Source organism: Phyllostomus discolor, chromosome 1 (genome assembly GCF_004126475.2).
Source record: "Phyllostomus discolor isolate MPI-MPIP mPhyDis1 chromosome 1, mPhyDis1.pri.v3, whole genome shotgun sequence".
Lineage (NCBI taxonomy): Eukaryota > Metazoa > Chordata > Mammalia > Chiroptera > Phyllostomidae > Phyllostomus > Phyllostomus discolor.
In genome coordinates, this window is record NC_040903.2 from 196,911,607 (window position 1) to 196,923,183 (window position 11,577).

Sequence of the window (11,577 nt, forward strand, 5' to 3'; positions counted from 1 at the left end):
GGCAGGATCATCTTAATTACATGAAAAACCAGTTTATGACTGGATAAACAAGAGGTGGTGTGTGTATGAGTGTTACCGAGCCTTAGAAGGGAATGAATTCTGACGCCTCCTACAATGTTGATGAGCTGTGAGGACGTTACGCTAAGTGAAATAAGCCAGACAGAAAAGGGCGAATACTGTGTGACTCCACTTCTGAGAGGTTTCTGGAGTACTCCCATTCGCAGAGACAGAGAGCCTGGGGGCTGGGGTGTAGGTGAGTCGGTGTTTAGGGGCGTGGGGTTCCAGTGTGGGAAGATGAGGAGTTCTGGGGGTGATGACGGCTGCACAGCGACGTGGATGTACTTAAAGCCACCGACCTGTACACTTACCTACACACGGTTCGATGGTAAATTTGTGTTATGTATATTTTAACACCATAAAAATAGAGGTCATAGGGAGATACATCAAAATGTTGCGAATGAATATGTTTGAGTGAAGGCATGATGGGTGATCTTTATCCTTTTTAGTTTCCAACGTTTTGCCCCTAGCAAACGAGAGTTTTTCGTTGTGTTTGTTGTTTGTTTTAAGGAAGCTTGCTCCAGGATCTCGCAGATGTGTGCGGGGGCTGGGCGAGGCGAGAGGCTCTGTCCAGCTGCAGTTGGAAGTGGGGGGAAGAAGCACAGCCTGCTGGGGGAGGGCTGGCTCCGAGAGAGCTTGGGGTCTCCCCTGAACTCTCGCTCTCTGCTGGCTGGACGCTTTCTCTGCCTTCTCTCCATACTCCGGGCCTGGCCCAGGGGCCTTTCCTCGGGAACAGGACAGTCACTAGCTTGAAGGAGCCGCTCAGTCCTAGTGGGAATTGGGGCTCAGGGCTTTCTCAGACGGTCAGTACCCGAGACGCCTTCCTGCTGCTGCCCCGCCCCAGCCCAGCTGCAAAAACAACAGCCCGTACCCAAAGCCCTGTGATGCAGCTCGGAGTGGAGCCTCGGTGTGCAGTGGGGTGGAGATGGGGCCTGCCAGCCCCAAACAGACCGAGGAACAGTGCTGCTCCTGGGAGGCTGGGGGGTTTCCTCCCCTGGGGCAACTGGGTTCCAAGGTGTGCGGAGACAGGCTTGGGGAGGCCTGAGGGACGGAGGGTCAACGTTGCCAGGGACCTCCCTGACCCCCTGGGGACTTTGGAGGCTGAGAATGGAGTAGGGAGGAGTCCAAACCACTTGGGAACCCACTGAGCCAAGCCGTGGGCAGGAGGCGGCACCACTGTGGCTCCCAGGCAGGCCAGGGCCAAGGCTTTCCCACGGGGTGCCGCTGGTCACCGGGCTCCCCAAAGCATCCGCCCAAGGCAGGGCCTGTGAGCCCTGGGAGGCTGGCTGTGTGTCGCCTTCCCTGCAGCGGGTAGGGGCTGGCAGGGACAATGTGGAACCCAGCGGGGTCCCCCAACACCGTCAGGTGTGTGCCGGGCATCCCGGCACTCCAGGGCGCAGCTCTCGGGAGCCTGCCTCTCAGCTCTCGCAGCATCAGCTCTAGTCTCACTGCCTCCTTGCTCATGTGACAGGGTAGGGCGCCAGAGCTGACGCCGCCCAGATCCGTGAGGTCTTAGCCTGGTGGAAGCCTGGGCCCTGTTTGACCCCTAGAGGCCATTCTTCCCACTCTGACATGAAGGGTGTGGATGCTCTGGAGTTCACAGGCACGGTGGAAGTCTCTGGAGACGCATCTGGCTTAGAACCTAAGCGCTGCCCCCGCCACCCCCATTGTATAACCAGGCATGTAATTTAACCTCTGCAGTCCTCAGCTTCCTCCACTGTAAAATGAAGAAGTTAACATTTCCCTTGTCAAATTTTGGAAGGGTTAGATATACGTGCTTACTAATTGCAGGATACTGTGATTCTTATTCAGGCCCCCAAACGTGAAATTAGCTGAGATTGGAAAGACCTTCCTGATGTCAAGTTTAGCTCCTCCTCCCTCGCTGCTGGGTTGTGGAGAGCACGCTGGAGCAGCCCCCACTTCCATCTGGCCGGGAAGCGCTTAAGCGAACTACGCTCTGAAGTAAGACAACGCCTGTTGTTAGGGATGTTCCTGGCCACGGGCATCAAACCAGAGGTGGACATGCTTCCAGGGAAGGAGGGAAACCAGATGGGAGAGGGTGAGCCCTGCCCCGCTGGGAGCCACCAGCAGCCTCTCCCTGCAGGTTAGTAGCCGCGTCGCCTTCATGCTAAGAGTGGTCGGAAGCTGCTCAGACCCAGGACAAAGGCCTCCTGACGGAGCCACCCCATCATGCAAGGTCTATTGTTTGTTGCTCTGAACACTCTCAGGTAGTTGCAATAACTGGTGCATTCTGGAAAGAGAGGAGTTATGGAAATAAAAGCTGGTGTTATTTTTCCCTGGATTATCCAGCCTTCAAAATGACAACTCCTTATTAACTACATTCAAATCACCCTTTATGAAGAGTTAAAAAATTTCTTTCAGTTACATAAGGGGCATCCAGACCTACTGCTCTAAAGATCACTAGTAGCTCTATGACTCTAAATCTTTGAGACCGCTGCCGCTTCCAGATGTCACCATCACCGCCATTGCCACCGCCAGGCAAGTTGGGAGGGGCAGACCTGAGATCTGAGCTGAGATCCATGTGATTCCAAACCCCAACCCCAACCCCCCAACAGTCAAACGTTCGGCTGCGCTCCTCCCGAGGCCCAGAGGGTAACTGGCTCATGGGCCTTGGTGTCTCAGAATCACAGACTTTTTTTTTGTCTACCTATGTGCTTGGCCAATGCTAACTTAGGATGGACTTGCTAATTGTGGAATAGCTGATCTCTCGAGCAGAACCAGCCAACTTCATAGGGCTGTTCAGAGACCAAAACAGGTAAGGAATGGGAAAGTTTTTAATGAAAAGGCAAAACACTATAAGTGTAAGGGATGAGGTTCTCCTAGTACCAGGGGCCGTTTTCCAATATGCAATGTGGTGCTTAGTATAAAGATGTTCTAAATATTGGCTACATATTGAGTATGTTCATTTATAAAGAGCAACTGTTAATCTGCAACTCTAATAACAATAGGGGAGGGGTTTTTCTAATCACACGCCCTGTACCGCTGCCTGCATCTGTCATTGGAATTTCCCTCCAAATTCGTAGCAATTGACCGTGTTCAAGAGGCAGGGAATCTCAAGAGCAGAGACAGATTCTACCAAAATATAAATTCACATACAGACCAAGATTAGCTTCTAGTCTAGCAGAATCATTCAAATAATAATGAACTCCTACCTTGGCTGAAAATAGATTTGAGCTCCCAGGGAGACAAAAGAGAGGCTCATGTGAAAGCCCCAGCAACGCAAGAAGTTAAAACAAAAGGGAATTTACTGAGAAGTCCAAGGGTAGCTCTATCTTCAGCCCTGGCTAAATCTAAGGGCTTACGTCAGCTCATTTCAAATAATCAACTTATTTGCTCTTTCCCTCTCACTCTAAAACTTGGCTCTGCTCGCCCCTGCTTCTCCTGGAGAAGTTGGCTGACCTTCTTTTGCAGACAAGCGTTCTCCATGAGGCAGGAAGGCTGGCCACTGAGTCCCAAGTCAACGTACTTATGGTGGAAAATCTCCAGGAGAAAATACTGCTTTTTTCTGGGGTCTGTATAGCAAAGCCCAGGCAAGGACTGAATGGCTTTGCACAGCCAATCAGCTTGGACGTAGGGTGACTGGCCATACCGGAGTGGTGTGTCATCCATCCCTGTGACTAGGGGCTCCTTGGGGCATCAGGAGGCCCTCGGGACTGACAGTGGCACCTGAATGACACGGGACGAGGAGGGGCAGTTCCCAGAGGAAAAGGGGTGCAGAGGACAGACAAAAACAACAGGTGTCCACTACAATAGCACTTGTTCTCAGGTTGCGTAGAGACATGACTTACTCACCAGAACAATCAGATAAGGATGAAAACAGTAGTGCGTTCACATGCCCGAGTGTTAAGTCAAAGCCCTTCAGGAAAAGGAAGTGATCCGGTGGCCTTAAAGGAGATTCTTTAGAACAGGTGGAGAAAGACACAAATATTTTTGTCGATCTTCCTTCCCCCAGTTGGGAATCATCATCATCATCACCTCATTCTCCACGTTAAGTTTGGAAACATCTATGATTTGATAGTTACGAAATTGGGACACTGAAAAAAATCAACAAAATCACAGTCCTGGTAGAAAAAATGGGCCTGATGAAAGATTTATTTTTCTTGTTTTTCTTACAAGTCCCTTTTCTTTCTGATTAAAAATAGGATGTGTGACAGAGCAGTACACAAGTGAAAACAAAAAGCACTTGTTTTTGTTAGGATTTGGGTGTGACTGCAAGTGATGGAAACCCCTAGATAGCAGTGGCTTAAACCAGCCTTAAGTTTATTTGCCTTGCAGCTACGTGAAGTCCAAATGTCCAGGCTGGTATGGGAGCTCTTGCCACAGAGGCCTCCGGGGGAGAGTAAGCTCCACTTCTTCCAGCTCCTTGCTCGGCCATCCCTGCAGTGCGGCCCGCGCCCTCCTCGTCTAAGCTGGCAGAGCAGAGAGGAAGGAGTCAAGGGGCCAAGGACTCGCGCCAACTACTTCCTAGGGAAGAAGGATCACGGAGGCAGCAATGCCACACTTCCACCCCATCCCACTGATAAGAACGTAGTCACGTGGCCACCTCTGCTATTTATTTTAGAATACCATTTATTGTAAAATGATTAACAGGAAGTTGAAAGGCATGTACACCAAAGCCCAAGTGCCCTTCCCCCGCCTCTTCCAATGATAACATCTTATATATACAATCATATTACAATATCAAAAACGAGATATTGGCCTGGGTAAAACCCAGAGCACTTACATATTTTTTATTTTTTATTTCTTTCTTTCTTTTTGCTTACCAACACTTTTTATTTTACTTAAAAAATATTTATTGTATTTTTTCCATTATCATTTAGTCCCCTTATACCCACCCCCAGCAATCACCACACTGTTGTCCAAGTCCCAGAGAGCTTATGTAGATTTCACACTTACGCATGCACGTGTGTGTGTGTGTGTGTGCGTTTGTAGTTCGCCCCAAGTTTATCAAGTGTAGCCTTGCAGAACCGTCACCACAATCAAGAGGCTTTGCTGTACGGTTCTTTACGTCGCTACTTTATCCCACTCCCATCCCAGGCCCCCACCCATTCCTAAACACTGGCAACCACTCATCCACTCTTCATCTCTGTAATTACACTATTTCATGAACGTCACACAAATGAAATTATGTAGTGTGTATACTTTTGAGAATGGCATTTTTCACTCAGCGTAATTTCCTTGACCTTCATCTAAGTTGGTGCCTGTGTTGAGCCACGTTCCGTGGTGTGTATGTGCAACAGTTTCTTTCAAAATTAACGCGTTGGAGGACATCTGAGTGGTTTCCAGTTTTTGGTTGTTATGAATAAAGCTGCTGTGAATGTTCCTGTACAAATTCCTATTGGACATAACTGCTCAGCTCTCTGGAATAAATGACCAAGAGTACAATTGCTGGCAGGTATTATAAATCCATTTTCAGTGTTTAAAGGAACTGTCAAACTATTTTCCAGAGTGATTATATACAACCTGTTTTTTTAAAGATTTTATTTATTTATTTTTAGAGAGGCGGGAAGGGAAGGATAAAGAGAGGGAAAGAAATATCAATGTGCCGTTGCCTTTTTCAAGCCCCCTACTGGGGGCCTGGCCTGCAACCCAGGTATGTGCTCTGACTGGGAATCAAACCAGTGACCCATTGTTTCACAGGCCGATGCTCAAACCACTGAGCTACACCAGCCAGGGCTACAACCTGCTGTTTTTTTTTAACATTAAAAAATAAATTTTATTGATTATGTTATTACAGCTGTCCCATTTACCCCCTTTATTCCCCTCCACCCTGCACACCCTCTCCCACGCACATCCCCTTCACCCTTAGTTCATGTCCATGGGTCATACATATAAGTTTTTTGGCTTCTCCATTTCCTATACTATTCTTAACCTCCCCCTGTCTATTTTCTACCTGCCATTTATACTACTTATTCCCAGTACTTTTTCCCCATTTCTCCCTCTTCCCCTCCACCACTTATAACTCTCCATGTGATCTCCATTTTTGTGATTCTGTTCCTGTTCTAGTTGTTTGCTTAGTTCAGTTAGGTTTTGTTTTTTTTTTAGGTTAGATTGTTGTGAGTTTGTTGTCATTTTACTGTTCATATTTTTTATCTTCTTTTTCTTAGATAAGTCCCTTTAACGTTTCATATAATAAGGACTTGGTGATGATGAACTCTTTTAACTTCACCTTATCTGGGAAGCACTTTATCTGCCCTTCTATTCTAAATGAAAGCTTTGCTAGATAGAGTAATCTTGGATGTAGGTCTTTGCCTTTCATGACTGGGATTACTTCTTTCTAGCCCCTTCTTGCCTGTAAGGTTTCTTTAGAGAAATTAGCTGATAGTCTTATGGGAACTGCTTGGTAGGTAACTGTCTCCTTTTCTCTTGCTGCTTTTAAGATTGTGTCCTTATCTTTAATCTTGACTCATGTAATTATGATGTGCCTTGGTGTGTGCTTCCTTGGGTCCAACTTCTTTGAGACTCTCTGAGCTTCCTGGACTTTCTGGAAGTCTATTTCCTTTGCCAGATTAGAGAAGTTCTCCTTCATTATTTTTTCAAATAAGTTTTCAATTTCTTGCTCTCACTCTTCCTCTTCTCCTTCTGGCACCCCTATGATTCAGATATTGGAACATTTAAAGTTGTCCTGGAGGTTCCTAAGTCTCTGCTCATTTTTTGAACTCTTGTTTCTTCATTCTGTTCTGGCTAAATGTTTCTTTCTTCTTTTTGCTCCAAATGGTTGATTTGAGCCCTGGTTTCTTTCCCATCACTGTTGGTTCCCTAAACATTTTTCTTTTTTTTTCACTTTTCATAGCCTTTACTTCTTCCTCTATTTTGCAATCATACTCAACTATTTCTATGAGCATCCTGATAACCATGTTTTGAATTCTGCATCTTATAGTTTGGCTATCTCTTAGTCGCTTAGTTGTATTTTTTCTGGAGCTTTGAACTGTTCTTTCATTTGGGCCATTTTTTTTTGTCTTGGCACATCTGTTACGTAGTAAGGGGTGGAGCCTTAGGTATTTGCCAGGACAGGGTAACCAACATTGCTGGGTTGTGGCGCTGTACACAGGGGTGGGGTCCAAGAGGGAACAACACTGCTTGTTCGGCTCTGCCGGCTTTCAGTCACTTCCACCAGTACCCACTAGCACATTGGACACCTCTGGTGCTGATTCCTGGGGGGGGGGGTAGTGTTTGTTTGTGTGTATGTGTGTGCACATTCTACGACCCTGTGGGTCTCTCCAACGAACTCTCCTGTGAGGCTGGGAGTTCTTCCCGCAGGTGTTTTTAGTCAGAGGCTTTGAGGCTTTTTTCCCCCACACTGTAACCCTGGTTTCATGGTCTGTCTTGCTCCCCAGTTAGTCCTCCCAGTTTATCTGAACGTGAATGTGGGACCACCTGGTCCCCCAGCTGCCACCTTGCCACAAGTCCTCTCTGCCCAGCACTCGTACTGGTATGGGTGAATGTTTCTTCTTTAACACCTCAGTTGTCGGACTTCCATACAGTTCTGTTTTCCATCAGTTCTGTTTGTTTTTTGTTTTTAAATTTGTTGTTGTTCTTCTTTTGGTTGTGTGAGGAGGCACAGTGTGTCCACCTATGCATCCATCTTGGCTGTAAGTCCTACAACCTGCTTTTAAACTTAATGTGTTGTCAACATTTCTCCTTATCATTAAGCATCTTATGTCATTAAATATTCTTCTAAATCATGATATTTAATTGTCTGGCTGTACTATAATTCCCTAATTTTGAATATTTAGGAATTTTTGTATTATAAATAATAAAATAAAAATATTATTGTAAATAATACTTTGTTTCTATTTCTGATTATTTCCTTAGAATAAATTTCTAGACATGGGCATACTGGTTTAAGAATTATGAATGAACATTTTAAAGTCTTTTGCTATGTTTTTCTAAACCACAGGCATCAAACACAAGGCCCGTAGGCTGAATCCAGCCCTCCACCTTGTTTTATCCAGCCCAGCACCTTGTTTCTACCTGGCAGCAGCACTGAGCTCCTTGTCCCTAGTTAAGGAGTAGTTACATGTATACAGTCCTAAAATTACATTCGGCCTTTTGAAGGCAACTGTGAGGCTGATGTGGCCACCAGTGAAAATGAGTTCGACACCCCTGTTCTAAACTGTCCTACTGAAAGGTGTTTCAGTTGCTGTGGGGGTGTTATAACCCCACAGCAATATGAGAATTGGGCAAAGTTTCTAAAAATACTAATATCACAACATGAATTGCAGTCAAACACTTTGTATCCTTAATATATAAAGAGATCTTAGAAATCAACTAGAAAAAGAGAAATACCCAATTCAGGATGATTCGGGCTGCAAGTGACAGAAAACTCAACTGAAAATTATCTAAGCAATAGAGAAATTTATTGTTTAATATAATAAAAAGTGTAAAGGTAGGGCAACTTTCTGGACCTGTTGATTTCACACAATGACTTTAATTAAAGGCACCTCTGCACGCAGACCAACAGTGCAGGCTCTGAAGCCAGACTGGTGGGTTTACATCCCAGCTTTTCCACTTTCGGGGTGTGTGACACTGAGCAAGTTACTTATCCTATTTATACCTCACATTCCTCTTCTGAAAATCATTATATTAAGAGTATACTATTTCATAGGACTGTTGTAAGGATGAAAAGAGTTAATATGTGTAAACTACCTACTAAGTGTTGATATCATCAAGAGTCTAGGTTCTGTCTGTACCTTTTTTTCTGTTCTGCCATCCTCCACATGTCAACTTTACCCTCAGTCTGGAGACTGCCACAAGACAGCCGCAGTGACTCTAAGCATCGCATCCAATAAAACGAGAGATGGACGAGACTAAGTAGTCTTCTCGTTTTTTTCTTAAGAACAGAAAACCTTTCCAGGAATTCCCAAGTGGACCTCACTCATATTCCACTAGATAGAAAATGGGTTATCCTACACTGATCTGTAAGAAAAGGAGAAAGAAAGTACCATAATTGGCTGAGACAAATCAGGATTTACCTGTAAGCTAAAACCACTTACCTTCTCCATAGAAATGAAACAAAATCAGTTCTTTTAATAAGGAGGAAAGAAACGGATATTGGGTGGACAACCTGAACGTGTATCATATATCACATAAGAAAAATGAGCAGGTCATATATACCAGCAATTCATAAGAGGAGAAATACAAATGGTAAATAAACATGAAAAAATGTTTAGCATAATTAATGATTAAAAAGAAATGCAAATTAAAACTAATTTAAATTTTTTTCTCCATCAATTCAGCAATGATGAAAAGAATGATAATCACCTACAATAGCAAAAATATATAAGGTGTATAGAAATAAGTTTTACACAAGATGTGCAGGACCTACATAAAGAAAAGTATAAAATTTTACTGAACCATGTAAAAGAAGATCTAAATAAATGAATGCATATACCATGTTTATGGATTAAAAGGTTCAATACCTTAAAAATGTAAATTCTTCTCAAACTTATTTAGAGATTTAAAATAAAAATCTCTAACATTTTTTGAGGAATAGACAAATTATTAATAAAATATGTATGGAAGAGAAAAGGCCCAAAACTAGTCAAGACACTCAATAAATTTTTTATTAAAAATTTATTTACTTATTTTTTTTAACCTCAACTGAGGACACTTTTTTTTAATTGCTTTTGAGAGGGAGGGAGAGAGGAAACAACATCAATGTTGTATGTTGGCTGCCTCCTATACCCAGCCTGGACCAGGGATCATGGGTACCCAGACTGGGGATTGAACCTGAAATCTAGGTATGTGCCTTGACTGGAAATCAAACCTGAAACCCTTCGGTTACAGGATGACACTGCAACCAACTGAGCCACATCAGCTAGGGCTAGTCAAGACACTCTTAAGGAAAAGAATATAGCCCTGGCTGGTGTGGTTCAGTGGTTGAGTGCTGGACTGTGCAAGGAAGGGTAGCTGGTTTGATTCCCCATCAAGACACATGCCTGGGTTGTAGGCCAGTCATGGGGCAACAGATCAATGTTTCTCTTGTACATGGATGTTTCTCTCTCTCTTTCTCCCTCCCATTCCCCCTCTTTTTTTTAAAAAAAAAATTTTATTTATTTATTTTTAGAGAGGGAAGGGAGGGAGATAGAGAGAGAGAGAGAAACATCAATGTGCGGTTGCTGGGGGTTATGGCCTGCAACCCAGGCATGTACCCTGGCTGGGAATCGAACCTGCGACACTTTGGTTCGCAGCCCGCGCTCAATCCACTGAGCTACGCCAGCCAGGGCCCATTCCCCCTCTTTAAAAAATAAGTAAAATATTCTAAAATTATATAAAAAGAAGGGAATATGGCACTGAATTTTTTTTACCAGATGATAAAACTTAAAAAAATAAGACAATAGTGATTAATGTGATATTGGTTCAGTGACAGACAAATTAAGCAATTTTATGGCTCCTTTGTGTATTAAAATGTTGGTGGATAATTTTGTGAAGATACTTAAGTCATCACACCTCCTCCCACTTCCCTCTTTTGCCTTGTTGCCTCCATAGACTCCACAGACACAATGATGAAAGCAACCAGCAAGAGACCTTACACAAACTCCACACAAACTGGAGGCCCCCAGACTCACACATTGTAGAAACTTGACATACCATAGTGATAGTACTGAAAGTCAAGAGAAACAATGAAAAATGAAAATAAAATTGGATTTTCATCTCTCATCTTATATAGAAAGTAATTCCAAACTATGTATAAAGACAAAATTTTAAAGTATTTATAAGAAAATATAGATTTATGACTTTGGATTATACACCTCCATCTTGACTGGAAGTCTATAATTGATTTTTGTGTGTTGGCCTTGTATCTTTGCTTAATTCACTTTTTAGTTTTAGGAGGCTTTTTTTGTTGTTAATATTGATTCTTTGGGATTTTCTGTGGAGTTGATGATGTGTTCTGTGAACAAGGGGTTTTCTTTCTTCCCACTCTATGTTTAAATTTTTTTTTCTTCCCTTATTGCAATGGCTAGGATTTTAAGTATGATGTTAAATAGGAATGGTGAGAGTAGACATCCTTGCTTTGTTCCTGATCTTAGGGAGAAAGCAGTTTTTCACCATGAAGTATGATGTTAGGATTTTGTAGGTGCCCTTTATCAAGTTGAAAAAGTTCCTTTCTATTCTTACTTCTGTGAATTTTTAAAGTTAAATGACTGTTGAATTTTGTCAAGTGCTTTTTGCATCAATTGATATAATCATGTGTTTCAACTTTTTAGGTTGTTAAAAACCCTAAAATTGTTTGTTAAATTGATTTTCAAATATTGAAACAGCTTTGCATTACATATTTAAATTCTCCCTGGTAATTATGCATTAATTTTTTATGTATTGCTGGATTTGATTTGCTAATAATTTGTTGCAGTTTTTGTGTCTGTTATTCATGAGGGGTACTTGTCTGTAGTCTTGCTTTGTTTTGTTTTTGAACTATCATCTGATTTTGGTATTGATATATCTTTTCTGAGGGCAGCTTGTCAATTGTAACAAGTCTTTAAAATGTATGTGTCCAAA